Here is a 15,642-nt window from a genome sequence, read left to right as displayed (position 1 = left end):
ACAATATTATTCTCCTTTAAAAGAAGAGCTCCATATAAATATAAAGGAAAAGATAAGATTTTGAAAAGATTTTGTTTGCTAAAATTTGATTGATTTATATATAGGATTCTAAGGGAGTAGGGCTGGACCTGAACTGGATGAATCATCTTTAAGTAAGATATATATGTTTTCTCGCATGTAAATTATTCAAGGACTGTTCAGATTTTAAGTGGTATATAAAGTGATCTTTTTTATATATGATGTCAGATTTGCAGTAAAAGGAGATCTAGTTCACAAATGTAAGTATAAGGATTGGAAGCAATAGATTTTAGCACTTTCAATTCAGTATTTTAATCAGCAATGTTTCATAGACACCGCTTACCTTAAGTAACATCGTCGGATACCCACGGGTGATCGCGTCTTTTACTTATCACCGGGTGATAAGTAAAAGACGCGATCACCCGTGGGTATCCGACGATGCTTAAGTAACTGACATAAAATTAGAAACTTTCCTCATTTGAAACTCTGCTTTTAATAAAATGGTGATTATGATTGTTTTCATGAGGCTGTTCCTCCCTAATTTTTTTTTTGGATGACATTTTTTGTTTGTCCTGTACGTTTTGTTTTTAAATATTAACCTAAGCTTCAGGTCTCTTTAATTTGAAAGGTCCAAACACTTTTGATATTTTCTCTCTATATCTTACCCAACTATTTCAAACCTTTAACTATCTCATAGTTCAAATATTTCCAAATAAATATAAGTTAAGACTGTATTTGCTAAAGGTGAACAGAACATTGATGATTTATTGAAAAACTTTTATTTACTATTCCAATATGAAGACACTGTGATAAATAAACAGATGTAAAACATGTGGATAAGAATGCTTTTTTTCCTTCTCTTTTTTTCTGCCTATGAAGATGCGTTTCAAACAAAGAGGGAAAAATGTCAAAATAAAAACTTAAGGCTTCTCAGAGTTGTAAGTTAGGTGGAAGCTTAAAGTTGAAGAACAGTGATGAAATGACATCATATCTGATAGGTTGAAATCAAAGATTTGAATCTGACGGAAATTAAACAGATCATCGTTCTGAGATTGGTATACTAGTACATGTATGTTTATTTTTTGTAATTATGTTTTCTAAGGAAATTGGATTTCTGAAATTAAGGAGCGGGACGGGTCAAATGAATTTGATTGTATTTGAACTGGTAGAGTTTTAATTATAAAATATTTTAAAATATATACTGTATTGACGATAATTTTACAAAATTAAGTTACTGTAGCTACTTTATGGTAAACAGTACATGTTCACAAGTGGCTGTAAAGCTGTATTATAAAAGCTCTCCGGAAATTTTTTATCATCCAACTTCAGTAAGTGAATCTGTATTGAACAGACATTCAGGACGTCATACTCATATATATCCCGTAATAATTGCTTAAAGTAAAGAAAATATTGCCAATTATCTCCTCAATGATAAGCTTTTCCCCCTATATTTTGCCGACAATGCAAAATGAAACACTTTTCAAAATAATTTATTCGCATTTTAATTTCACGACAGTAAATTTTATCTTTGGAATGTTTATTTATTTTAAAAGGGGGGGGGGTGGGGGTTGTCACTTCTAATGTCTCTTATTAATCAAAATCTCAAAATCAATGTCTTTAAATAGTTTGTTTTTCTTATTGATAACTTTGCAAACTGAGTTATTTAATTATGGCCGCCCCGTGTAATTTTTCGCGGAATGGGGGTGGGGGTGGGGGGGGGGTCTTGTCCCAACCTTGTGGTAGCGATAAGTATGCTTTTGGGGATATTTTCTTTATTCAGCCAAGCTCTACACTAAATCAATTTGTAGCATGTGCTCTAATAAAAATGAGTGTATATCTATATACATGTATATTTAGAAAAGTCATTTAAAGTAATTTTTCCAGTTCTAAGAAGATATCTGAAGCCGATCTAATTCTTCACTGGCATCTTTTATACATTCTCTTGAGAAAATATACACCAAGCTCATAATTTTTACCCGAAAAATAAAACTTCCTAAGAAATGTTGTTATCCAGAAAAAATATGATTATACTAGGCCTATCTGATATATATTTTTTAAAATTTATTCTGTCCCTATTTCGGCGATTAGGGCATGCCTTTACCTGCAGCTAGCCTTTTCTATCAGTGACGTCACTGTTTCCATATATGGTCATGTCAAAATTCGACAGACTTGCAGACTTTACAATTGTCGATTTGTAACATGTCAGCCATGCAATTTCAGAATGCAGAGGCTACAAATGGGAAGTGTGTATTATAGTGGCAGGTCACATGCAAATAACAAACAGCATTTTACAGCTGCAATCATCTGTATAACAAAAATTAGATTGAAGGCTTGCGGGGTCAACTCTAAAGTATTTATGCCCGAGTTTTATAGGTTATACGATCAAAATTACACTCATTCATACTCAGACTCACACACCAACACGATCGCATATTTGGATTTACAGGTTTACAGTCTTACACTCCATACCGTAACACGATTACCCTCCATACAATTCAGGTCATTGCACTATCAGGCACGTAGCATCGTTTTTGAAAGTGGGGGGGGGTGCACACTCCCCAGACTCATCAAAAATTCTTGACAAGCAAAAAAAAAAAAAAAAATTGCCCCCCCCCCTCCCGATGCTTCGTGCCTGACTATATATTAAAAAATCATTTTAAGGTCAGACGACACGTTCCTCGAGAATCTTTTTTGTATCTCCTCGTAATAAAGAGTTCCAATAAAAATTATTAATTTTATAATTCCTTTAAAAATGATCAAAATTTACTTCAAATTGGTTATGTGTGTACTTGGTCGAGTGGTTAGAACCGTGGCCGCTCTCTGCCAAAAGCGTAGAGGTTCTAGAGGTCGTGAGTTCAAAGCCCCGCCCCGGCGGAGATATAGTTCTAATTTAGTGAATTTTGCTGTGCTGTAGATGTATTTATTTTATATCAGCAATTCAAGTGTATTTTCAAGAAGATTATAAAGGAAATTGCATACTCTAGTATTTTGCAGAAATGCCTGGTAAGGTACCCTAATTTTTTGCAAGAAAGCTTGTCAAAGTAGTAGTAAACCATTAACAAATTCCTGGAAAAAGTTATCTAAAATTGAGGAACGTGTCGTCTGACCTTAACCAGCAATGCACCATTTGGTTTCTCTACCACTTCCCTTCTCTTGGGGCCTTTACCCAGATATAACCAACTCTTTGTCATTTAACGAACTATTTAATGTACAGTACGTAATGTATTTTACTTATATTTGGAGTTTTAACATTTACCGAAGTGGTTCATACTTACTTTGATATCAGGATGTAGCCAGATCTTTTTAAAAACATTCAACTGAATGTAAATTTTACTTTACTTTGCCTGCTTGACTCAGCTATAAATTAACTAAATTTAAACCATTTTTTAGACGGGGTCACGTGACCCCGTCTATTGGTATTACTGTCAGCCGAAGCCTCAAACCGGAAGGCACGCAAAGAACACATGGATTGAGTCTGCGCGTAAGAAAATAGTGCAGAAAGTTTTCATGCATTTCAGTAAGACGTCGCGCACGGTGTTGGTGTTAAAATGTCTTTTCAGGGTGCGTGCACAGTATTTAACTATTTTTAAAAACAAAAAATTAGACATATGTAATTGTATATACCGATCTGTTCGAATGAATGCGGACTTCAACAAAACATGTCATAAAATGTAGGAATTTTTTTTTATATTTCATAAATCGGTGTTAAAAACTGAAAATTTTACTAGAAATGGCATGTAGATAGGTAACACTTTTTAGGTACATATTTCAAATAAACTACATTATCTCGGTGAACTTTCATTTTAGGAGGGAAAATTTGGTGGAATAATTATTTTGATAATGTAACAGATATATGTCATAACGTTTTTGACGTAATCAATGCCAGGAATCAACGCGGGATCAAAGAATTCTCAGAATGAAGTTGTAGATGCGTAAAAAATCCCCGAAAATGGCCAGGGCAAGATGAGTTCATTACCAAAATAGAAATTGTGATTCAGGAACTTGCAATGATCTACTGAAGTTTTTTTTTAAATATATGACTTTTTTAAAAAATTTTAAAAAAGAGAAATTTTCGTAATATATATTTTGTAATATTTTAATTTTCAATGATAAAAAAAAATCGTTATGCTGGAGTTTATTCAAGACACGTGTCACAAGTGATACATTTCACAGTCGAACGTTATGCGTGGCATGGCGATTACAAGTATCATACCCATTAAAAAAAAAATGTTGGCTATATTTCATAATAATAGAAATCATTTTAGAATGTGCATTTTCATAGGTTGTATAGCCATTAAAAAGAAGCAAATGTGTCCGCAAATTTTCTTAATAGAAGCATTTTGAAATGTCAACATGAAATGTCACACTTTCATAAAAACACATTAAACTACACAAGCAATGAAAAGAGAAAGTAACTTAGACACTTCTTTTAAAAAGTCGCGCAGAAAATTCACAAATGAATCGAAGTTAGAAATCTCCTGAACAATTTGATGCCAAATATACAACCATTGCGAATAAAAATAATTGATTTTTAGAAATAAAATGATGTCAACATTATATGTCACGGGTACGTAATATGACGCAAGGACTTAAACGTTACGGCATGCAGTATGTGTGCGGATTTTCTTTCTTCATAAAAACAGTTTTAGTAAAAATTATAAATACCTACAAATTTTTTTGTGAAGAAGGTAGCAAAAGTATAAAAAAATGATAATAAGATGTAGGAATAATAACTTAAAGACAAAATTGATGACAAATATCTGAACTTAACCGGTCGAATTAATTTATTTTTACGAATAAGATATAGACGTCATGGGTACATGTAAAATGACGCAATGACGTTAAACGTGATGTGACGATGAACATGTATTTTGATTATTTCAACGGGATCTTTGACTGCTAATCTACGAATTAACATTAATTAAGAAAAAAAGAAACAAACAAGGGTAGAACAGACTCGGGAATGGAGGAGTTTTGTATATCATTTTTGAATCAAGAGCTATTCTTGACAATATATGACTAATTTCAGAGGAAACTCATTTAAGAATAAGAATTGAAAGCTGTGAGCGAATCGCATACTTTTGAGCAGTGATATTTCTTACAAATATTTATGTTTTGAAGTTTTGAAATATAAAATCTCTTACATGTCGAAAAAATCAATTTAAAGGTCTTATTTTTTAATTTATTTATATGTTGTGGTTAATGAAATGTACCATTACGTTATAAGTGAAAATGACGTTTTTGACGTTTTTTACGTTACCGAAATTAACACCAACACCGTGCGCAACGTCTGAATATACATTATAAAAACACCCATTAAATCTTTTTAAGTCCTGTGTATAAACCAAATTTTATTTAGAAAATAAACAAATAGTTTTATTGATCAAAATATTTCTGCTTGGGTTCAAATGTAGAATGAGTTACGTAACTGAATGCACAACGCCGTTGACGATTCAGTTGGTGTACAAGGTCATTAATCAATAGAAGAGGTTGAAGGTTGAATCGAAAGTAAAGTTCCCCAACGCAATGTGCCATTTTTGAAAAGTTGTGAATTTTTTTTTGACAATCTTTCACCTAAATACCGGTACTACCGAACTTCATGCGCAACCCAAAGTTAAAATCAGGACGGATTATACAAAGATGTCTTACATATTAAATAGGTGTTTTATTGGCTTCCAGTCTATTTGCGGTATGACTGCTGTTCGTCTCTGAAGGAATTTTGTACATAGAAAATAAAAACAAGTCTGAATTTGTCTTCGCGTTCGTTGGCTCTTTAATTAATTAAACTGGATTTAAATTTGGAACAATGGACTGTAAGCAAAATCTATATACACGTAGATTATACGTTTTGGGTGACCAATACATCAAATAATATATACAATCTTATCGATTGAAGAACCAAGTTAAATGTTAATGTTACATGAGTAAAGTAATGCATTACCATTACCATTACTTTGTGAAAAGTCAATAAGTTTTAAAAAAGTAATTTACAATCTAGATAAAGAGTTTTTGTAGATGTTTCATAAATAAAACATGCTTAAACATATTGACAGGTTCATGTTCAATATCAGGTTCAAATTTAATGACTTATAAAAGATTCCTGTTGCACTTGTAGTGCCCAAAGTAAGGTTTGTCCCGTAACATTTACACGCTAATTGCGGAGTTGCCAATCTCTGTTATTTATGTCTCTGATTTTCGGAGAATGATTTTTTATGAACGGAGTGGTTGTATCTTAATTCGTGTAGGTGATGTTCGAGTTTACACAAAAAGTAGTAAGTGGCGAACGGATTTATTTGTACCTATTAATTTTGCATGAATCGCTGCAAGAAAATCATGTCAGATAAGTCGGTCTAAAAAATCAAAATGGCGACCGTGAAAAATCTTTTTATTGTTAGAGTACTTGGAATCTTATTGTAAAAAGAAATATTTCTAACGTCAGGTGCCTGTGTTTGTTATCGGTATACAAATATTAACTTTGTTTGTTTAATCAGCAGTTTGAAAGTTTTTTAGGTTTTCATAAACCTTGTAAAACGGATACCGTCCGACTTGTGGATATTCTCTTGTATCACAAAAAAGAATAAATCTAATGATTTAAATTATCTTCCTTGATATAGTTGTTTTGATTTTCCCGGTTAGTATTAATTTTTAAAAAAATTTCCTTGGGGTCTTATTTTACATGAAATACCGTTGTGTCAATTTTCTACAATTATGAAGGCCGGGATTGAGTAAAATTTAGGCAAAGTACAAAGTATCAGACAATTGCAAAAAAGCTGAATTAACATAGATGGAAGTAACTAATTTAAACTCATAATTTTTGGAAGCATATTCGAGGAAATTACAAGTACAATTACAAATTCAAACTTTCAAGACCCTGTCTTTTAGTACTCTCAGTAATTTGATTATTATTCCTAGGTGCACAGAATTGTCTTGAAGTATATGGTACTGCCACATTTAGAGAAATAAGCCGATTTCTCAGGAAAGTTTTGATCGGATTTGAGTAAAACCTTCCTCCAAATTCCTACAGACTGTGAAACCATCACTGGAGGATTGCTCATGAAAAGTCCTTTGCATCTTGTATGACATTGTCGTTGACATAGATTTGATCGTCATGAAGTCGTTTTGTGACATTTCATGTATTCTGCTATTTCTGGATGTTTTTTTGCTTATGTCTGTGAATTGCCAAAAGAAAAACAAAGGTAAGTATATAAATTGAGGAATGAATCAATAACAACCCAATTCATTCACTCAAGTATGAACTGGGTTAATTCGGTTTTCGCTTTATAAAATGATTTTTGAGCTATCAAATACTAGTTGTTTTTCTTCATGATAATTCATAACTTTAAAAATTATATCTTAGATATTAAGGAATATCTGATGGATATTTTGTTGACCACTAAGCCTCCCATTAAGTATAGTGTATCAGTTGAAAGAGAAATCATCTGTTCATCTCTCTGTCGTTGGATATTGTTTTGAAAGAGATAATAATTGATATTCCATATCATAAAAATCAACTGTTCAGTGTCTCTCCACGTGTAGGAACAACTTGGTCTGTGGTGAAAACACAGGATATCACGGTGGTGGAGGGGCAGAGGGTGGTGGTCATATGCCGCATTCCAAACAACGACACAGATGCAACCTTCCAGTGGGTCACATATGACTCAGACATGATCAGGGTAATTGACAGTTAATGAAATGTTTAATTTACGCTAGTGTAGCGATAGATAGATAAATAGATAGATGGATAGATAGATAGATAGATAGATAGATAGATAGATAGATAGATGATAGATAGATAGATAGATAGATAGGTAGATAGATAGATAGATAGATAGATAGATAGATAGATAGATAGATAGATAGATAGATATTTAGATAGATAGGTAGATAGATAGATAGATGATAGATAGATAGATAGATAGATAGATAGATAGATAGATAGATAGATAGATAGATATTTAGATAGATAGATAGATAGATGATTAATGGATGGATTAGATAGATAGATAGATAGAAGGCCAGAGGGATGATATTATTCGAGGGTTGATTTGGAAATGATTCAGATTTTCTCATGTATTGTTGTTTTATTATATATTTGAATATATAACTCGTTCTTTTTTCGTGTGAAAAACTTTATCCAGCTTAACGCTATAATTTTCTCATCTTGATACTGGCTTATGTTCAACGCTTAAATGTATTGTGACGTCAAATATATTAAAATTTTCATTCTATGAAGTCATAGTTCAAGCTGCAGATTAGCATTGAAAAAGAGAAAAAGATCTGAGGCACACATTAAGGTATCCTAAATGTTGAAAAAAAGGTGAGATAGTTGCAGGTTTGTAGCTCCCAGTCTGAAAAAAAAAACCCTGGGAGCTACAGTTCTGTAAATGTTAAAAACGTTGAGCAAATTTTCTCGTACTAGGATTTGCACTAGCTTCGGACTCATTAATCTCACTTCCGAACACATTCTGTACAAACTTTTGATTCGAAAAAAAAAATTGTCGTGGACATTTTACTACAGACATCGTCATTTGCCTTTGATAATCTTAAACATAGCACCACCAGCCCCATTATGTAAAAGAGTGTAGTTCGTATACATATCAAAATGTCACTCTCGGCAAGTGTCTCTCAATATTCCTTTTCAGATTAAAAGTAATGGTCCAAAACTAGTGATTGAGAGTGCTACAGTCGAAGACACTGGCATATACACATGTTTACTGTTCACAGACGTGGTAAAAAAATTGAACGTCAGGCTGACAGTCAAACAGACTACCACTTCTACCACAACCACGACCACCACGGAACCACCAACTACCACCAATTCTACCACTATCACTGCCGGATTGCAGATATGTATGTTTGTTGTGTATTATATATAATTCAGTGTGATACATTTTTGCCTTTTTATTAAGATTAGTAAAGATTCTATGAATGCTCCCAGCTACGTTAGAAATTGAGGGTGTGTATGAGGAAACATGTATCGTTCACTACAATACAATACAATACAAATATTTGTCTGTTGATAAAAATCACTAGAAATATTTATTTCTGGACCTTAGTACAAAGACAATACATTTCATCTTTCTAGCTTTCTTACAGATATCAAGACAGCAGACAATAATGATTCGGATATTTGCCCTCATATATATACAAAACCAAGTAAATGGTTTTTTTTTTTGGCGTATTTGTCTTGGTCGTTTAATCAAATATGTCAACTTTCGATGAGTACATGAATATCAGATAGATATCAGGCAGATATAAAGTACATGTACATCAGATATATTTTATACATGTAAATTTTTTGCAACCTATTCAAGGAACATTAGATATAAGGAAATTAGCATGCATGCTCCTAGTGCAGGAAATGTAGAGTTATCATCCTTGGATTAACAATGCAAGAGTTATCCATACTTGGTAAACATAATTTAAAAAATGCCCTCACACACCTTAGTTTTTAAAGGGTGTTGATTTCTTGATAATTATATTGTTCACATACTATATTACACATTCTTTTTTTAACAAAACCACTCTCCTAAAAACCCTTTGTTAAGTTAGCGAGAAATTTTGTTAGGATTTTGGTTGGCTGTCAAGGGATTTTTTTTCCAATCAACTCGCAGCAAACTATATATACATGTGAGTATCCATAATTATAAATAAGTTATTTTGCCATTTAATTACAAAATCACTACACCTGAGACACTGCTTACATCTGACAATGAATTAACTGATAGAGCGAACTGATGTTTTTCAACGAATTTATTTATAGTGTTAAAAGTATGCTATATTAATAAAAAGTATTGTTTAAAATTGTTCAATAAAACACTCCGATTGATATAGGTTTCCAAAGAATGCATTTATATTTATCACTCCGATAAACACAAATGATAGTCATGTGAAAAAAATGGGGGTAGCGAACTCGCTATAGTTATTACGAATTTGTTATACGGATATAACGATTTACGTATTTATCGAAGTTAATCTAATGATTCCTAGAAATTTGTTATAACCGAATTTTACTATAATATAAAAATATAATTCAAATCAACTCTCGATCATTTTAGATAAACTACCCTGAATTATAAACAAAAATGAGAATAAAGTGATTGACACGCTATGTCAGATCCAAGTCAGTGGGAGTTTGTATCAAAATGAAAACTTGGAATGATATAATTATGTCAAAACATTATAATTATATAAATTGTGAATATGGTTTATCAGAAAATTATTTGCATTATATATAAATATTAGGATGCGCCACACTTTTAATACATAAAATGCGCCAATTCGATTCTTGAATCCGCGATTTTAGTTTCGATGGAAGAAACTTTTCAGAAGATGCCCAGGACAAGGTTACTGGTGGCATTATGGCGGAAAGTGGAAGAGGAGTTCATCATGCATCATATTGACACACATTTCGGGTCAGAGAACTTTTTAAAAATATACAATAAATGTTCAAAGTTTTTTTAATAGTGATTGAATTCAGAAAATACCTGTCAAATTCTGTCAAAATAATAATTGTTTTATTATTCTTCAAAACATTTAATTTATACTACATTATGTACTTTGCTCATGTTTGGAGTGTAGACATTTACATATATAAGTGGCCCTCTTGTACTTTGATATGTGGGTGTAGCCGGATATTTATAAACACATTTAAGTGAATGTAAAATGTACTTTACTATGCTTGTTTGACTCACTATAAATTAACTAAGTTTTAAGCATTTTCTTTCATTCATAGGTGAACCAATTTGTCCTGAAGTATATAATACTGCCACATTTGGAGCATTATGCGGTCCCCTTTGAGTGACTCCGAATCGTTAAAAAGGTTTTGATCGAACTTGAATAAAACCTTCCTCCAAACTTCTACAGAATTTGAGACCATCGCTGGACGATCGCAAGGAAAAGTCCTTTTTATCGTGTATGACCTTGTCCTTGACATTATACTTTTGATCGTCATGAAGTCGTGACATTATTCAGCTATTTTTGTGTGGGTGTTTGTTTATGTCTGTGAATTGCCAAAAAAACCAAAAACAAAGGGCAGTATGTCAATTAGGGAATAAAATCAGTAATAGCCCAAATTAATTCAATTATAATATAAACTGGTTTGATTCGGTTTTCGCGCTATAAAATGACTTTAAGGCTATCAAATACCAGTATTTAATTAACTTAATATTACGTCTTGGCTTAATACATCATATATAAAAAATTTAAGGGGCATGGTCACGATTTTGGTCAAATTCTATTTTTCTGTTTTTATAATGTACAATGCTTAATAAATGCATTTCTAATGATCAAATAAAATTTGTGAGTCAGTCGTAGAGTTAAAAGCAAGATATAAGGGTCTCAATTCTTTGTCATGTAAACAAGGCTCGTGCCCTTTTGTTTTGTTTACATATGTTCAATATACCAGTAAAAAATCTTTTTAACCTGATTTGCCTATTCTCTTATTCATTTTAAACATAATCTTATTCATTTTAAGCATAAAGAATCAGTTTTTAAAGATTAACCCATCCATTTTAGGTCTAAAACTGGAATTTTTACCTTTAAACTGTGAACAAAAGCTTTGTTTACTTAGCTAAAATTTTAAGATCTTTAACTTCCTTATAACTCATTTTTTGAATATTGTATCAAAAGAGATAAAAATGTATCATCGACATCATAAAAATCAACTGTTCAATATCTCTCCACGTGTAGGAACATCTTGGACTCTGCTGATAACACCGAATAACACGGTGATGGATGGGTAGAGGGTGGTGCTTTTATGCCGCACCCAAAACAACGACCCAGATGCCAACATCCTGTGGATCAAACGTTTCTCAATATTAATGCTAGTTAAGATAGATAGATAATGCATGGCAAAATCTGTAATACACGCCCATTTATCTGAGACTATCGGCCGAAGGCCATAGGGCTGTTATTAGTCGAGGGTTGATTTGGAAGTGATTCAGATTTTTCATCTTTTGTTTCTTTTTACTGTATATTTGAATATAAAACTCGTATTTATTTTCGTTTAAGAACTTTATCCAGCTTTACACTACAATTTTCCCATCTCAAAACTGGCATATGTCCACCGCTTAAATGTATTGTGACGTCAAATAAATAAAAAAAGTCATAGTTCAGATTACAGATTAGCAATGAAAAAGAGAAAAAGATGCGAGGTACACAGAAAAAGGTGATCCTAAATGTTGAAATAAAGGGTGGGATAATTGCAGGTATGTAGCTCGAGCTCCCAGTCTAAAAAAAACCCGGATAGATCACCTGGAAGCTACAGTTCAGTACAATCATGTTAAAAAGTTAAAAAAATTTCCAACACATTCTGTACAAATGTTTGATTCGAAAAAAAAATCTCTTGGTCACTTAACTACAGATATCGTCACTTTACTTGCATCTGATTATATTTAACCTAGCACCACCAGCTCCATAAAAAGAAGTAGTGTAGATTGTTTAAATATAGAAATGGTGTCTCTCGATCTTCACGTGTTTAACATATTTCATTTTCCAAGGTGGGTTAACGTGTTTAAAGGAGTCTGAGGCAAGTAAAGCAACGACATGAGTAGTAAATTGTCTGAAAAATTTAATGAAACTAATTATTTTCACCAAATTTGCGTGGAAATAGGATAAACAGTCCAAAATCAGCGCACGTTTTTTGTGTCCCGTGAATTGAACTATAACCTTCAGGTCGTCCATCATTTTTTCCAGACCGTGAGATTCAGACCTGTAGATAAATAGAGGATATCACACTGTTGTTTTGATCTCGGTCCTGGTATCAGCCCGAGCGGTTGGTATCGGCCCAAGCCCGAAGGGCGCGGGCTGACACCATCCGAGGGCTGATACCAGGGACGAGATCAAATCAACAGTGTGATGTTGTTTATATCATATATCTAAAATCAAAGACTTTTATTCTCATTTAAATTCCAAATAAGGAATATAATTCATCATGAAGAATCTATAGATTTTTTTCGGATTTACAAAAAATTGTTCGTTTTTATTCCTTCTTATATGTGTTAAGAACTGTAAGAGTTGTCGGACTTTGTTGACAAACCATCGTCATTTGAAATACAGTAGAAGGGAGTCTGTCGTCTAAAATGAAGCACTATCTTCTAGAATTCAAAATTATCGAGAGAGAAACTTCCATCCTACGCAGCTTTGTAATGAGTCAAATAATTTCACTGGAATTTCGTAACTTTTCTGTCAGATTCCATTCATTAAAATCCATACTGTTATAGCAAGTTGTTTGAGAACTTTCATAAGGGCGTTTATTACTTTAACCACTTAATTTTTACAGTCTAATCTCTGGTTTTCTAAGATTAAGTCTCGTTCTACCCTTCTCTACATCCTCCATAATTTAAATGTTGATTGGCATTAAATAAAGCATGCTATTGTTCTAAATACACAACCATTGAGTAGGTTACCTCCCCTAACTTAGAAACATATCACTCTTTGGAGCTCTTTTTGGATTATTATTTTTCAATTTTCAGCAATATATTAAAATATTCCGACATGAAAGGTGATGCTTTGAATTATCTTTTTGTTTTTCTATCGTTATTTTACAAACTAGTCGTAATTTAAAGCAGAGATATTTGGGAATTAGCAATTTTAAATTTGAGGGCAATACACCCCCCTTGACGACGGGCTGAGACAGAGAAATATCAGCCCCGTGGGCGATACAGCCCTGGCTTCCGGTTGCTGTCTCACCTAGTCCAAAACACGTGTATCAGGGCTGATACACTACTAGGTATATGATATAATTAAAGTAGAATAATACAGGGTGGTAAAACATAATATGTGATAAAGACGTTTGTTAATATCAGGGATGCAAAAACCATGTATTTCATATAAAATAATTTCATTATATACATTACATTTATATTGTACTACATACTTAATGTCATAAATTAATATAAGTGTAATTACTTCTTTAACCCATTTACTTCAATGATTAGCTGCTTTAAACGGATTAAAAAGTAAGAAGGAATATTTTCTATGTGTGAAACCCTGGCAAGTATTTCTTGCTGACTACGACTTTTTACCACATATCAAACCATATTCTGCTTATCTTGTTGTAAAACCATGTCACTTTCGGCGAGAGTTTCTTAATATTAATTTTCAGTTTATTCAAAGTATCGATCGAGAACTAGTGATCGATAATGCTACAGTCGCAGATACATATGTATGGTGCACAACAACATGGGATGAAAATGAAATCGGTTGAAGTCTGGTTGACGGTTGAAAGGACTTCATGTACCACTTCTACCACAACCACGACGAAACCACCGACTGCCACCACCACTTCTCTCAATACCATCGCCGTATTGCAGATAAATATGTGTGTTGTGCATTATATATAACTCACTATCAGACAGTTTTTGACCAATTGATTAAGATTAGTAGAGATTCTTTGAATGCCCTCAGCTACGTTAAAAATTAAGGATGTGTATGAGGTAACATAATTATTCAATTCGAATGTTCGTCTGTTGATGAAAATCAATAGAAATATTTAGAATTGTCCTGACTTACCTAAGGTTTTAAATGGTGTTGATTTCTTAATCATTAAGAATTATCAACATATTATAATATACATAACTTTTTTTAACTACACAACTCTCTTAAAAACGTTCTGTTAAGTTAACGAGGGGTTTTGTTAGTATTTTAATTGGCTGTCGTAAGAATTTAGAGGGATTGTTTCTAATCAATTTGCAGGACACTATGTACTTGTATCTAAAATTATAAATGAAAATATTTTGCTAATAAACAACGAAAAACCTGCACCTTAGTTACTGCTTACAACTCATAACGAATTTACGGATAGAGCGAACTGATCTTAAGTCCCATAGAGGTAAAAAATTACAATTTAAAGTTAACTGTTTTACAACGAATTTTCAAACAGTTTTTTAAAAAGTTAGCAATATTAATAAACATTATTGTTTAAATGAAATTTTTCCGCATAATGTTTTCCATAAAAGAATCCGATTATTATTGGTTTCAAATTGGTATTTATATTTAATGCCTCATTAACACAAATGGTAGTCATGTATTAGAGAAAAGGATTTATACGAACTCGCTGTTGTTATTCTTACGTACAATTTATACATCAAAGTAATTAAATTCACTGGTCTTAAGAAATTTTATAACTGTTTACAACATTGTAAAAAATATAATTAAAAGCAACAGTATCTCTCATTTTCAATAAATTACCCTAAATTAGAAAAAAATGAGAGTTAAGTGACACTCTTTGGTGGAACGAAGTCAGTAAGAGTTTGTATCAAAATGACAGTTAGCAATGATATAATTATATCAAATGATTATATAGTTAGTGAATATGGTTTATCCGAAAATTCTTTAAAGTATACATGGATATTCGAATGCAACGCATATCAAATACATTGGATGCGCAAATTCGTTTCTTTTATCTTGAATCCGCGATTTTAGTTTTGATGGAAAGAGCTTTTCAGAAGATGCTCAGGATAAGATGGTGGAAAGTGTTGGGTGAGAATATCATGCATCATACAGACACACATCTTGGGTCAGACAACTTCGGTTTAAAGGGACTTGGACACGATCTGAGCTAAAAATTCAAAATTTCATATTTCCAATTTTAATTTTTAGAATTTTTAATCTGGGTACTTT

The 15,642-nt window shown here is 32.4% G+C and overlaps 1 long non-coding RNA gene across 1 annotated transcript; it reads left to right on the top strand.

Annotated features, from left to right (window-relative positions):
• Positions 1-12,232, top strand: LOC117684085 (uncharacterized). Its single transcript, XR_004597952.2, has 4 exons — positions 1-152; positions 6,931-7,214; positions 7,555-7,691; positions 8,661-12,232. It is a non-coding gene; the product is annotated as an uncharacterized lncRNA (long non-coding RNA).
• Positions 12,233-15,642: the final 3,410 nt, after the last annotated feature.

The sequence above is a fragment of the Magallana gigas genome, chromosome 10 (assembly GCF_963853765.1).
Source record: "Magallana gigas chromosome 10, xbMagGiga1.1, whole genome shotgun sequence".
Lineage (NCBI taxonomy): Eukaryota > Metazoa > Mollusca > Bivalvia > Ostreida > Ostreidae > Magallana > Magallana gigas.
The sequence above is the reverse complement of the archived record's forward strand: the minus strand, read 5'-3'. Positions and strand labels throughout refer to the sequence as shown.